This window comes from Clytia hemisphaerica, unplaced genomic scaffold, assembly GCF_902728285.1.
Source record: "Clytia hemisphaerica strain Z4C2 unplaced genomic scaffold, Clytia hemisphaerica genome assembly, whole genome shotgun sequence".
Lineage (NCBI taxonomy): Eukaryota > Metazoa > Cnidaria > Hydrozoa > Leptothecata > Clytiidae > Clytia > Clytia hemisphaerica.
Genome location: NW_027104166.1, coordinates 1,418,991 through 1,434,991, shown reverse-complemented (window position 1 = coordinate 1,434,991; position 16,001 = coordinate 1,418,991). Strand labels below are relative to the sequence as shown.

The window sequence follows — 16,001 nt, the reverse complement described above, 5'->3', positions numbered from 1 at the left end:
TGAGGTTCGCTAAGATTACACCGGCGGTCAAAGAAGCTTACGCAAAAAAACTTGATGTCTATTTTTTAATAATTCATACAGCTACAAAATATTATCAATATCCTGGCACACGAGAGTTCGTCTCATTGAAAAAATAAATTTCCTGACCAAGTTCGTCTTGACGAAAATTGGAAATAAAGATTGACAGCAAAGGCAGGAAAATTGACGTAAATTATAAATCAAAAATTAGTCTTATGTCTTTGTTTGATAAATGATGACTCCATGCATCACCAGGCCGTTGATGAGAAAACCATTGATTGACAATGTCATCAAAACCATTCTATTCCATCAGACATTTCGATACTCCAGGAAGATGGATTTGGATCTTCCAAAGTGGAGAAAGTCAGCTGGTATTATTTAAAGAAAAGTAGATTTCACGGAAGACATTATTTAAAAAAAAAGCAGGTTCTTTGGGCTTTCTGATTCCTAATTTTCTAATTCCCAACTGAAGGAAAATGCTGGGTTTTTAGACAATCCTCAAAATATTCTTATATTGGAAAACGTACACACTTTTTTTATAAGAATACACTTTATAAGAATGTCCATAATGAAAATGGCCAAAAAATTAAGAATAATGCTAATAATATCACCATCATGGAATTTTGCTACTCAAGCTAAGAATACCATTCTAGAGAAATTTCAATTATAAACTGTCAATTACCCCCAAGAAAGGCTCACTATTTTCACAAAAATACCATTTCATGCTTGAGACGTATGTAACTAAATGTTAAATCTAGTCTGAATTAGGATCCTAAGAATGCTGTAAGAATATTTTAGGATGATTTTCCCAAAAAAGTTAAGAATATTCATGATGAAATGGATTTACACGAAAATAAAAATCTTCATTAAAATGTTGAAAATAGAACAAGTCTACCAAAAAAGCAAGAACATCAAAAATACACATAACGTCAAAAGTAATCCTACACATCGAACACTAAGCTCTCAATATTGAAAAATGAAAAGGAAGATGAAAATGACAACAAAGAATGCTGAGCTTGGTTATTCTTCCTTTATTTTATAAGCAATTTCATTTTCAGCACACGCTAAAGCAATATTTAAATTGTCTGGATTTTCAGACACAAACGCCTTCGAAAAAATACAACATTTTTCAATTGCTATAGAGTAAGAGCCTAGGGCGTTGAATGGACGTTGAAAATACGTTATGGAAGACATTCTAAAGTATTTCATAAGTAGAAAAGGTGGAAATAGAAAGAGAAGGAAAAGGCTCGTTATGCAATTCCTACAAAATGTACATTAAGGGACTTCCAATCACAATAAAGCTGCCTCGTTACCACATCCTCTTTGACATCAAATAAACTTTGTTGGTAATTCCACAGCCATTTTACTTTAAAATATATTTTTAGTAGTATTCTCTCTCTTGTAAGAATCTAAACCATTGCATTACTCATCTTGTTTTGTATCACGAGCAATAACGGTGAAAAGATTTTCTGGGTGAATTTAGAATTGTTCAGCTAGTTCTTCAAAGATGAAAAATTAGTCTAAAAACTACAACCTAACATGTTTAAAGCCTTTTCCCAATCTATTTTGGGTATGGATAAGCCAATGTGCGATTTTCTTACTATAAATTTAATACAGAGCAAAACAGGTTAATGAAGGGATAGCTATATATAAATCATTTTTCTTCGATCTGGCCGACATTTGAATGGAAATACTTATAGTCTGGCTGTCACATCATAATCCATAAATGTAAAAGACAAGCTCTGACAAGTATTTCCGTTTTGATAATTACATACAGTTTCACTTCATTAATCCCAATAGATGAATATTCGACACAGGAGGATTAGAAGTACTTCTTTACCAGCAATCAAAAGAACGATCAAGGGTAAGTGGAGCAATCCAGGGAGAAAGAGTGATATCCTCCTCTACCTTCAGGTAGAGGAGCCTTCGGGTCGCCTACCGCGACTGCGGCCGCAGACTTACTAAAAGATAATTTCGTTCAAATATAAAATGAGAGTTGGACAAGGATTATTCAGCGTGATATTTTCGAAATTCAATCCCAGTGGTTTTGAATGAGGTATAGGAAAAAGGCAGGAAAATTGCCCGTGGGTCTTTTTTTACACAATTGACCCTTTCAGATGTTATTTTTGCGCCGGAGGGACCAATAATGTTCACATTGAGACATAGCGAAGTCTAAAAACGATTGCATTCTTGTGGTTTTAAAAACGAAGAGATCAAAGTGAAAATTAAAAGCACGTATTGTATTTTGGGTGCGTAATTTCAATTAATTGGTGGGATTAATTATCAAATTTAATTTGAATAACATCAATAACGGCACGTACATTTAAAGTATAAAAGCATACCGGGGTGAGTGAGTAGGTGTGGTGAAACAAAGTTTTTATATTCACACCCTCGCAGCGCCAGTCCAGACAAGGGTCCCTCTATGCGCACCGGAAAAATCCGCTAAAGATCGTTCCATGCAAGAAAACTACCCAGAAAGTTATCATTCCTTTTTGAAATTTTCAAATCTCATCTGATTCTGTAAACAAAGGGGTTTTTAAAACCCCACCAATTAAAAGCAATTTTTAATTTTCAATCCCCATAAGTACCAGTGGATACCCCTTAAAATCACATACCCCTTAAAACCCACAATGTTGCATTTTTGGCTTTCATAACTACCAGATTTAATTTTATGTGGTATGTTTCACTTTTTTACAACCTCTTATAAATGTTCTTTCATAAAATACCAAATTTTAAGGATTTTAAAGATGCTAAAGTATCTTAAAATTCGAAGTTATTCAAAATTTTATCAAAAATCCCTTCAAAAAATCAGGTTTTTTGGACCTAGAAATTACACAATTGAATTTAAGGTCATAAAACCTATACTTTTTAGATACCTATACTTATGGTAGGTATGAAAAAATCATTTTCATCTTCGTGAATAGACCCCAACAAAAATGACAGGCCCTTAAAATTCTACTTTAAAGCACTTTTATGGTGATGATTGATAAAATCTGAAAATCGGCTTTCTCAAAACCTGGTCATGTTGCATACCAAAATGTCACAAATTTGATGGAGATTTAGAAAAACATTAGAACCATAGGTCAAAAATGAAGCGAATGAAGGTTTTGGCCTTTCGTAGCCGTTTTTGACGAAAAAACCACACACAATTGCATTATGGGCATGAAATCCTGAAAAATGAGAATATTGTTGTGGGAATGAATTTCTAGCAAGTCTTTGAACCATTGAATCACGAAGCAACACCAAATTTGTATCCATCAGCTTGAGTATCCCGTTAGCAAGGGTCGGAATTTGTGGTTTTTTTTTTAGCCTTATTTTTGTAGGTTTTAAGGGGTATTTTGATTTTAACACATATTTTTGAGATCATTTAGGTACTAATGGTATATTCATAACATTAGTAACTTTACAGTGAATCACTGTTCAAAATTTGAGGTCAAAAGAACTTTTTTGTAAAAAGTTATTCGAGAAAAACCATTTTGTAGGTTTTAAGGGGTAAATAGCTAAAACTGCACTTTTTCACTTCCTCGTGAAAAACTGAAAACTGTTTTCTACAAAACATCACTGCTAGGGAAGACAATCATAGACAACGTACTTTCAACACAAAAAGTTTCAGCCTTACACTCCAACTAAACAATGAGATAGAGGGTACCACTTTTTATTGTGGGTTTTAAGGGGTATCCACTGGTATTTGATAATAAATCTTCACCAAGTCACTCAGACAGTGTTGCATATTTGGTAATTACCGTGCATCTGTCATCTTGGTAAACTCGATTCAATTCCTTTAATTCGCTTTAGGATCTTGAAAGCGTTAACGTTTGTACCAACATCTACCAGTGAAATCAAAAAATTGGCGCAAGTAACACTGGATACGGGACTGCCACTCGGGTTATCCTTGGATATGGTTCTTTAGGTAGATGATGGGTACTCTACCTTCCGGTACACAACTATATGTAAAGAAGGGATGATTAAACTCTGAACCAACAGATTGGAATTCTAGTGAAATTCCAGACCCGGTAACTTCAGGTAAAAAAATATCCATTAAAGCACGATATGATGTAACACAAGTCTAGACGCCTTCCTGAAAGATGACAAGGCAATATTGATGTTGCAATTTCAGACGATGCTGAGACATTTCCTGTCATCCAACTTACAAAAATGTTTCAACATCCACAGATTGGATTGCTCAGATAGTAATAAATCGGTCATAAATTTTGCTATCTACAACGTTAAAAATTTTAAAGAAAGCTTTACAGACTTTTCGGTCATCCAATTAAATCTATATACAGGGGGGATGGACGATCCTTTTCCAAGTTAAAAAAGATTCTTGGAAAGATGTGGATACCCCATAGAAAATGGCCAGATTTTGATACTTTAAAGTGACGGTGGACGAGCTAAATTTTATCTTTTATCCCCTGGAAATTTTAAAATATTTTACCCCCTAGGAAAATGAAAAACACTCTTTCAGACCCACTGGAAATGTTCGTCCACCCCCTGTATCTACCTTTTCGACTGTGGCCGCCAATTGCCCTGCGGGCATTTTTTTGTCCGCTTTATCCCACTAAAACCGTCCCAGTCCTTTTTTCGCACCTAGATACAATAGAAAAATGTGTCAAAAAAGGATTGGATCGAGTTTAGGGGAATAATTAAATTATTAAGTGGCACGTGGTCAGGTACGTGCCACGCGCGGCTACGGTCGAAAAGGTGTATTGATATAAAACGGAAAGATCCGTTACTTAATTCCAAAGATGGGAAGTATACATGATCTGAAAGCGAGATGAATGTGAAAGTAAAAACTTAATAAATACAGAATGAATTGAAAACAATAGCACTTTTGTATCGTAAAACAAATACATTACAACGGAACGAAAGTAACTGGATAACTTTATAAAAAAGATTGACAAAAATGTCATTTGACTGGTTATAAAAAACCGCAAACGTTGCATTCGATTCTCTTTGAAGTGACAGAAAGACCGACATCTTCATGCGAAGTCACAAATCATTATCTGTTGATCACAAACCACCCCATAATCAATCATTTCTAACTTACAACACATACATACACAAACAAGTAATATATCTTCTTGGATAAATATGTCCATTTATCTTGTCTTTATTGGTGTCATGAAAGTGCCTTCGGCAGATTACAAAGTGCCCGCAAACAAATGAATGAATGGATAGATGGAGGGGGACATACTAATGGATAAACGTCAAAAGCTAAAAATATAATTTTGTTGATAGCAAGATGTTCAGACACCAAAGGGGATTGTCTGTTGGATGGGGCTGTGGTGTTCAGTTAGTGGACATAAGGGACCCCGGGAAGGGAATTACTCGAGGTAAAACGGAGCACGAGACGTGCAGCTTGACAGGATCCCTTTTTCAAGGACCGAGAATATATGACAGGGTCGAAAATTCTTTTCAGAGTAAGCTTTAAAAAAAATTACTACTGACAGGGTCCAAATTTCGCCTGCCCATCTGCTACAAATTGGCTACTGACTGGGAATGGCCCTAGACTTACCGATTTTTAAGCAACTTACGAATCAAGGTAACTAAAAAAGGGTATAAAGCCAGAAAATTAGATCATTTGTGCTTTGAAAATAAGAACAGCATAATAAAAGTCCAATGCTTAAACTGAAAAAAATCAGAACAGTCGCCTAGCCTCAACAAAAAGTATTGGTTGGAAATAACACACCTTTTCGACCGTAGGTGTAGTCGTGCGGTCAGGCGCGTGCCACTTTATTATTTATTTTACCACCCTAAACTCGATCCAATCCTTTTATTACACTTTTTTCTTTTGTCTTTAGGTGCGAAAAAAAGACTGGAATGGTTTTAGGGTGGTAAAACGGACAAAAAAAATGCCCGCGCGGCAATTGGCAGATACGGTCGAAAAAGTGTATTGAAAGTAAGAACATTATACATTTAAGAAAGGTTTTATAAAAAACTCAAGACAACATAAGGAGAAATACTTCTACACGTTTTTTTTTTATAAGAACAAACTATATAAGAACATAAGGCTTCGAGGCCCAAAAATTTAAGAACATTCTAAGAACATTCTAAGGCTTTGGAGACTTAAAAACATGCATTTTCTTAAGAAATTACATCAAAATGCTCAAAGAATGCTGAAAATAAGAACATTTTAAGAACATTTTTTGGCTTCAAATCCAAAAAACTAAGAACATCCGAAGGCTTCAAAAATTTTTGACGTTCTTATAAAAAAAAAACGTGTACAGAGAACAATGTCTCTTTCGTAAACAACCGCACGTCCGTGCCACGTTACCTTGCGTAGTAACGGAACCTCAGAGAAAATATCAAAACAAAGAATCTTTTGTTCACGTTAAGATTCAGGACAACAAGCAATTATCACCTTCTTGTTGTCGTTAATGATCGCATCTCCGATAAGAAATAAAACAAATTTTTGAAATAATTATATGGTAATTTACAAAGTAAGGAAAAAGAAGAATTAACGACGGTGCGATCAATATTAATAATAATTCTTTATAATTTCTCGCTCCTCTTAGCACAATTTAGCAAGGTTACAAGGAGAGGAAAACGAGGTTGTTTTAAACAATATCCTTTAGAGAAACCACAATCCATGAAATACTTCCATTCGAAAATAATCATAAAAAAGACATTTTCAGACAGTCTTAATGACTTCCGATTTTTGTTCAGAAATAGAAAGAATCCTGCACGGTGCGACACCAATTAGCGTGAAAGGTCTGAAGGATAAATTTTGCTTTGTCAATGTCCCATCTGAATAATCTTCTCGAGAAAATAACTTTGTCTTGATTTTCAATTTTTAAACTTCGCATAACTTTAACTAGGCAAATTGTTTGAAATTTATCAAGGACAAGTAACATATTGGATGTTATTTTTCAGCATTTCGGCAGTATACAATTGAGACAGCGCATATTACTTTTCATTTGGCTTCCTTGGGTAGCTTTCTCTGTGCAAAAATTATCGTATGTTTGGCCTAATACAATAAATAATTTTCTATGCTTCTTTGACTTCCTTATAAGAGATTAATTTACTCCAGAAATATCCCTTTATGGAACATGGACTATGTAATAGACCTTTCCATAAATTACGTCATGAACATCACTTGCCTCGTATTCAAGCAATTACCATGGTGATTATATCCCTTGAAACATTAAATGATTTCTTATGAATAGAAAGTGGTTTCTATAAAATCCGCTGGGAGTTAACCGCCTTGGCATTAATTTCAAAACGAGGCAAGTGATGTTTGTGACGTAATTTATGAAAAGGTCTATAAAGGACACCACATGGATTTAAACCGATCTTCCAAAATGCAGTTTCTCTATTACAACATAATGCACTCATGACATAAAGAAATGCACCGCAAATCGGAAAGAAACGATGTATATTAGATACTGCGAGAAACAGTCTGGACAAAATTTCTTTTTACGGAAAAGTTTTCATGGTAACGATAACATGATAATGTAATAAATCAAACGAGATTTCGATATTGGACTCGCTCTCCAAGGGTTTGACATTTGATCATGGCATGACCCATAAAACATTTCAAGGAAAATACAAAATAAAAATTAAGACAGTTCAGTCAAGCATCAATAAAGAATCAGACCCTTTTAACTAAGATATAACCCAGCGTTGTGGACAGTTCACATGTAGACTAGACCGTGAGGATTTGGTCGTTAATTTACAGGTTCAAACAGCCAGGTAAAAGGCTTTGAAATTAAAATACGCTATTACTTCGAGCGATGCCAGTCAGACAATTATCATATGCACAGCAAGTATTCTAGGCTAGAACTCTATTTCTGAAGAAAAGTGTGGAGAAGATGAGACTAGTCTAACCAATTAATCGACATTCTAGGCCAAACAAGACTGGACATGCAACAATTAAAACCACATTAGAGTTTCCATAAAAAAATTAAACTCATAAAATTTTCCGGTATTCCGGAAGCGAGGTTATTTCCTAGCGACGCTTGCATCAGTCATTAAAAAATGTAAACGACCGCTCGTTTAAAACCATGCGGTTTTAGTGGGGAGAAAGAAATGTAATAATGATACATTCTGTCCGGAGTTTTTGTTTGGTCACTGGATTTCACCTCATCACAATGATACATTAAACGATATGGGTTGTTTGAATGAATCAACCTAAAATCATTTTCGCGGGTAAGCCCAAAAAAAAAACAGCAAAAAGATCCCGGAAATGCACCGAGAATGTTTCCCCGGGAATGAAAAATTGAGCCATCTTACGGTATATCTTTTAAAATTTGACGGGTGTATTTTTGACGATGACGGTTATTCTTCCAGATCTCACTGAAAGTAATTAAAGACCATACAACGCTAGTTTAAATGAAACTTTTGACCTTTTGAAGACCATTAAGATATGAACCTTTTAGAAAAAAATTAACGACATCCTGCCGGTTCTACGAGAGAAGAGAAACTGATTATAGTTCCTTCTTCATTTAGCAAAATAAATCATTTATCTAATTTTGTGTAATTATAAAGGAAGCTGCACTTTGTATTGTTAAGTTAGATATACCAGTGGATACCCCTTAAAACCACATACCTCTTAAAACCTACAAAGTTGGGTTTTGGGCTCTCTTAACCACCAAACTTAATTCAATATTGTATAATTCATTTTTTTACAACTGTAAATGAACTTTCATAAAATTTTATAAAATACCTAAATTCAAGAACTTTAATTATCGCAAAGTATCGTAAAATTCAAAGCTGTTCAAAATTTTATCAAAAATCCCTTCAAAAGATCAAGTGATTGAAACACAATTGAATTTAAGGTCATAAAACCTATACTTTTTAGGTACCTATATTTATGGTAGGTATGAAAAAATCATTTTCTTCTTCATGGTTAGACCCCAAAGAAATCGCAAGGCACTCAAAATACTATTTTAAAGCTCATTTATGGTAGTGTCCAATTAAATCTGAAAATCGACTTTCTCAGAACATGGTCATTTTGCATACCTAAATGTCACAAATTTGATGGGAATTCAAAAAAACGTTAGTACCATACCGCATCAAAAATGAAATCAATAAAAGTTTTAACCCTTTAAAGCCATTTTTTGACAAAAAAACAGGCGCAATATTGCAATATAGGCATGGAATCCTGAAAAATATTAATATTAATGGATTTTTAGCAAGTATTTGATCAATTGAATCTGAATTGCGATTTCACAGCTTCAGTGAGTTGTGAGCAAGGGGTCAATATTTGTAGGTTTTAAGGTGTAATAGTGTAGATTTTAAGGTTTTAAAGTTAAAATCAAAACGTACAGTTTTGAAATATTTAGGTACCAATGATCTAATTGTAGTACATTCTTTCTAGGTTTTAAGGAGTATCCACTGGTAGAGATAAAAACTTCATAAATCTTTGAAAGCAAAATACATTTTCTATTTTCGAGGGAAAACTATTTTCTTTGGTTTCTGCTGGTTATTTATAAGTGCTTTGATTGCTCTTTTTCCCAGGGAGACGTGATTCATGCTTAATTTGTAGGTGCCAGTAATTGAATGCAATGAATAGAAATTAACTCTTTTGACGTTACCTTTTAACCTCAAAACCAATATCTAGCAAAATCGAAATCGAAATTGCAAATTGTAAATTCTTCTTTACCTCAATGGGGAAACAGAAAAAGATCGTGCCATAACAAGGCACGTATAAGTAATTTACAGAATATAAATTCTTGAAATCATTTCCTATTTTCTAAATTTCTCGGGACAAAGGAAGCCCCCTTTCAAGGATTTTAAATATTTCCGTCCATATATTTCATCAAGAAAAAAAGAGATACTCAAAGAGGAACTAAAGAGTTGAGAATAAATAATACGTGATGCCAAGAAAAGAAATAAAGTGACTTCCTATATATTTCCTTGTAATTAGATCCCATTTTCCAAATATTTAACGACAAATACGTGATATGTCTTTTCTTGGCAAAATTCTCCGGTAAAATCTATAAATATGATTTTAACAACTTTCTGATCACGCAATTTTGGTCAGAAGGAAATTTTCTGGAGCGTCTATATGATGCTTTGCCAAAAAAAACTTTCCAGCTTTTTGCTCGTAAGATGAATGATCAAAACATAAAGCATTAATGACAAGACCTTTTCGAAAAGCAGATCCATATTTTCGTAAATCCTGACCTTGCTCTAGAGGAAATATTTCTAAGTCCCATCAGGATCTCCGCCAAACAAATTTCTAATGAGTCAGAGAAAGTTCTTATAAAAAGCCAAAAGTAGTATTACAAGTGAGTAAAATGCCTCATTCTGCCAGTAATTCACCATCATTCATCACTCAGCCTCTTATAGAAAATGTAATTAACTTTTTTGATTGATTAGCTGATTGATTACTTAATTGATAGCTATTTAACGACCGGAAACCCACCCGGTAGAGGAAAAACTATACAATTTCAGCAAAAACAGAGCAAAATAAAGAACTACTTTAAGGGCAGAAACGTTCGCGTTTTTCGAGATTTTGATCATTTTTCGCGAAAGTTTCTACCAGGTAAGAAATTAAACCTGAAAAACGCGAAAGTTTTTTTCGCGAAAAATAAACTTTCCTACTCAGTTTTGCACTGTTTGCTAAATTTTTGCATGTTTTATGAGTTTTTGTTACCAAAATAGGTAAATTTTGTATGATTTCGCGAAAGTTCTATCTGTGAAAATTCGGCTAAAACCATAATTCGCGAAACTTAAAATCGCTAAATTTCGCGACTTTTTAACTTCGCGAAACTTTCTACCCTTAAAGTACGTGAAGCTAAATTAGGTTTTAGTGAAGGTCCGAATTTCTATGAAAGCTCGAGAAAATCTTCGAATTAACGTTTTCTAGATTCTTGAATATTGATTGGGCCTTTTTGACGAAGAGAGGCACGTTTCTTTTTATAAGAACGTCAGAAGTTTTTTTTTGAATTCTTCAGATGTTCTTAACTTTTTGAGTTTCAAGCCTAAAAATGTACTAACATGTTCTTATTTTCACCATTTTGTGATTATTTTTGTCCATTTTTCTAAGAAATTGGGTGTTTTAGAGTTTACAAAGCCTTGAAATGTTCTTAACTTGTTTTTCGGCCATCGAAGACTTATGTTTTTATGAAAAAACATATGAAATGACAGTCAATCGATTCAAGTTGTTACAAAACCCCAAAACGCTGAATGAAGAACTAAAGCTGCCAAAGTGCAGGTAAAATCTTTATTAGTTTATTCTTTATAGTCAAGCTTTACACCGACCATAATGTCAAAATAATACAAATAATGCTTCTTTTCCCCAAGTCGAATTTTTGGCATTGCAAATAATCATACAAGGACAAACGTTAAAAAAAAAACTACGTGACTGACAAACGTTAAACCTAAGAATTCATGATATTCATGCCGTAGTTTTCTACGGAAAGACCCCGGGTTTTTCCAGTAATGGCAAATTTTATACAATTTTTGTCTAGTTTAAATTTGCCACTACTAGCTAAAACCGGGGTCTTTTCATAGAAAACATTACGTCATGAGTATCATGAATTCTAACATTGGAGAGGTTTTCTTTTGCACACATCACAATAAACATTTAAGAGATCCCACTATGCAGGATCCTGATGGATTTATATGACTTACATAATACTGTATATGTACAGAAGGATATGAATTATAAATCTCCTTATAATTACTTGTAAACATCCGCACAAAAAATAAAGATGAAAAATGCGGATTTGAGTTTTTCAAAGGAAATGGGTGGGATTTTGAGAGAGTTGAATATGACAGAAATTTGATACCAATTAATCTAGTATTAAGATAAGTATATAATAATTACAAGATATCCTTTGCTTTTATTTTCAGAACGTTATGCCAAATGTTGAATATTTTTGAATTTGATAATCTGAAAGTAATAATACCGTTGTATTACTTCAAATAAATGCTCTGGCGTTTTTTAATTTTTTTGGATTCTATCAGGCGCGTTTATTCGCAAGGGCGTTTATCAAATAATACTAGCCGGTACCCGGCGTCGCACGCCGGTTTAGCTGTTTGCTGAACGCATTTAAAGTCATTTGAGATGTTGGGAAGGTGGCTTAAACACGATAAAATCAAAATTAAAGTGAAGAATTCTCTTCAAAGTTTGACTCTATCCCTCCCGGGTGACGTATCTTTTAACCATATTTTGAAAAAGATTTTTGTGGCAAAAATGATCAGAAAACAAAAAGGGCGTCATTCCCAAATTACACAATACCGGCGACCAGCGACGTCCGAGACGGCTCTGCAATTAGATTTTTTTTCTCGCTACGCTCGCGTTATATTTGCCGTAGTTCTTGATGTTTAGGAAAACTTTGATGTCAAGATAAGCGGAGTGAAATAATAGACATGACACGCAATTCGTCGAAAAACAAAGCCCGGGGAGGGGGTACTTAGGCAAGAGAAGGGCGGTATGGGTATGTGCCGGCCTTAAGGGTGCCTTTTTTGAAAAATGGCAGTTTGAAAAAACGGAAAATCAAACTTCAGTCCCACTAAGAATTGGAAAAAATAGGAAAATTTCAATTTTTTGCCCCCAGAAAGATAGAAACTTGGTCAAATTAGCTCCAAAAAGTGAATTAAAATTCACACAATTTCCCTTGTTTCTTCTTCTCCTCTTTATTCTGCTAAGGGTCCGAGGGGCAGGGCCGAAAGTCAGCTCGCAACCATAGTCCCCCCGGAAGGCAGCTAGGACACGCAGACAAAAAAGCGTGATAGCGCAATTTTATGTTGCTTTTTATAAAATAACTTCGTCATAAAACTTCAATAATTTTTCAAATTCAACAATGACTTAGATTTACAGCAAAATAATTATCGACATACATGTTTAAAGGTCCCTTTTTACGAAGAAAGAATTCTAGTTTTTACTGCCTTTTGATTGTATTTTTAATGTTGCTGTTGTTCTAACAAACTTGTTATGGTGCTATGTGATTCTTGTGTTTTATTTTAAATTTGTTCTTTTCTTTAATAGATTCAGTTTTAAAAGATTTCTTTTTTTTGAAAAGAATTCGAATGTCTCAAATCAAATAAGGTCGTTAATTACATTCGAAATCATAAAACAAAAGAAAAGAAAGAAAAAAAAAAGAAAAGAAAAAATCTAATCTATCAATCAAAACAAAGTCTTTATAAAACGGCGCGAATATCGTTAAACAAATTTGTGGAGCAAGAACAAAATAAAAGTCATCTTTTAAAAGAACAAAACATTGCTTGCGAAAACGAAAGTGACACACAAACACACATACAGACTACGGCTATTAATATATAGATTCAACCGAGGTCACAATAGCCTTGCTTTGCCTTTCCTTTCAAATATGTCATTTTGGAGATGTAAAAATGAGTCAAAATTAGTTCAAATACTGAAAGAATACAATTATTAACATAGTCGAACGTGCGCAACGCACTGGGCTCAACTCCAGTATTTTTCTAACTACTGTAACTCAAAGGCCTGATTGTAGATGGTCAAATAATAGGGTGGAAGAACTTGCATGAAACATTTAAAAATAACAGGCTAAAAGGACTTTCAGCTGCCAAAAAACACCCCAAGATATTCACCCAAGGAACAAGCATGTCAAATTTCAGCCAAACCCGACCATGTTTGAGGTCTCCAGGCTGCTTAAAAGTTTTAGCATCGTTTAGGCGAAAAACTCGTCTCCAGGCCCTAAAAAAATACCCCTAGATATTCACCCAAGGAGCAAGTGTGTCGAATTTTAACCGAAACCAACTATTTTTGAAGTCTCCAGGCTGCCCTAAAATTGTTGTGACACACAGACGGACAGACATTGTCAGATTCTAGCTCAAGAAAGAAGCTGACGCACCTCCTAGAGGGGCGTTAAAACATTTGATAGCTCTTGTATTTAATAGCACTCACTCTATTTATTGTTCAATGATATTGGTGAAGCTTGCCAAGGGATGTGGTAAAAAGGAAGCGAGAACGGTTTTCCATCAGAAAATACAAACAAAAGGCCATTGTGAGTTTATCGACTGGCTCCAATGGTTTACCAAAAAGTCTAATAATATTTTTCCGGTTTCCTATTTACAGAAAGATGTCATAAAACCGTCCTTTTCATCCGATTGGAAATAATTATCAATTCCGATTTTTGTCAACATGTTACCGAGAAAAATAATCGCACTGACCTTGAAAGATGAAATTTCAATTAGGATTATTCTCTCTAAACAAACATGAGGCTCTATCTCCTATCAAAATTAATAACAAAATACTGATTCTTATTTTCTTAAAGCCCACACGTGAAACAAAATCCTATTAAGAACATCTTCAGAACATTTAATAACACCATCCTATAAATTGCAAAAAGGGCAAGAACGAGAGTTAACTTTAATGATTGAATGGAGGTTGGAATAACTTAACAGAAAAAATGCCGGGAGTTAGATTTGACGGACGATCGAAATGGATTTCCAGAGGAAATTGAATATGAAGGATGGCCGGAGAACTTTTCTGTTGAGCGAAAATCGGCATAATTAGAAAAATAATAAAATTAAAAATATATTTTTTCAATGAAATTTTAAGAGTTTTCCGAAGTTATGGCCCGAAGTGATGAAATTGGATTGAGCTAAAAACACTGTCACTTCATTTGCCAAGATTAACAAAGGCCCTTTGACTTAAATTTTGCCATTCTTGGTCGTCAGTTTTTCAATTTTGTATAATAAATATAAGCCCGGGGGGTGCTAGAGTTGAGAGATGACGGGGGGTGCCGCCCGACCTTTGGCCCCTTACCGGGACTAAAAAGGAGAAAACTAAGGAAAATTTTGTGAATTTTACTACCCTTGTGGGAAAAAATTTGACCAATTTCGACCAAAGTTCGATTTTTCCGGGGGTAAAAAGTTGAAATTTTCCTATTTCTTAGTGGGACTGAAATTTGATTTTCTGATTTTTCCGACCCTTTGGCGGGACTTTGGAAATCCAAAAAAGGTACCCTTAAGGGCGGCACTTACCGTACCCTCCATTTGCCTAAGTAACCCCCCCCCCCGAAATATAAGTTTGCAAAATTCAACAACAAAGGGGGGGGGGTTTCAGGGGGTACCCGATTCCGCAATTCCGCCAATTTTTTCTCCAATTTCCGTCAAACCGTCTTAAATTGAACCAAAATTCCGTCACCGAAAATTCCTTTGAAATTCAATATTTTTGTCCAAAATTCCGCAAATGTTGGAATATCTTTTACCAATTTCGAAATTCCGCAATTTCTTTTTGCTAAATTCCGTTTTTCCGCACTAAAATTGTCTAATTTTCCGTCTCCGTCAGAGAACCCAATTTCCGTAATTCCGTCTAAATTTTCGCCAAATTCCGCCACTCCGTCCGAAAAACGGCCGATTCCGCTCCTCCGCCAAACGTGAACCCCCCCAACAAACAATTGGTATTATTTACAGGTGCTTTTCAGCTTTAGTTTCATACATCACATTTTATTCCCCTCATTATTTATCTGCCTTTCTCGATGATCTAATTTGAATATTGGCTAACTACATTGAATTTGATTCAGATTAAAAGAATGTTGAGAAATAAAAGAAAAGCATGAAATGCCATACCTGGAGAATAGAATTTCACGATGTAAAATAGTCCACAATCGAAGAAGTCCAAATTGGTTGCCATGATACATATTACTGAATTCCTCATTTATTGATTTCCAAATTATCATCGTTCTCCATTTTTATTGATTAGATATTAATTTTCAATTAGTTTTCTTATTTGTTAAAATCTGAAAATAAACAGAATATCATGGATTATTGGTTAATCATTAATATGGATGGTTATTGCAATTAAAAAATAAAAATTATTCCGAAATCGTGATCGTCCCATATTCTCTCGTGCATCAAAATACAAACAGAAAGGCAAAAAAAAGTCACTTGTGAAGCACTTGATTTAATGAAAAGTAGAAAGCGGCTAGATTGCGTAAAACCGCAGAAGATTGTTGTTATAATCGCCCTCAAACCCCTTATAATCCCTAAAAATGATATCCTGACTGTAAAGTTTATTATCAAAATTACTCTGCTACAAGCATGCA

The 16,001-nt window shown here is 34.4% G+C and overlaps 1 protein-coding gene across 1 annotated transcript in view; it reads right to left on the bottom strand.

Moving 5' to 3' along the window:
- Window positions 1–15,625, bottom strand: part of LOC136814264 (homeobox protein Meis1-like) — a 55,361-nt gene extending 39,736 nt beyond the window's left edge. The window contains exon 1 of the mRNA XM_067070783.1: window positions 15,526–15,625. The gene's annotated coding sequence lies outside the window, so the exon portion shown is untranslated. The remainder of the gene's footprint in view (window positions 1–15,525) is intronic.
- Window positions 15,626–16,001: the final 376 nt, after the last annotated feature.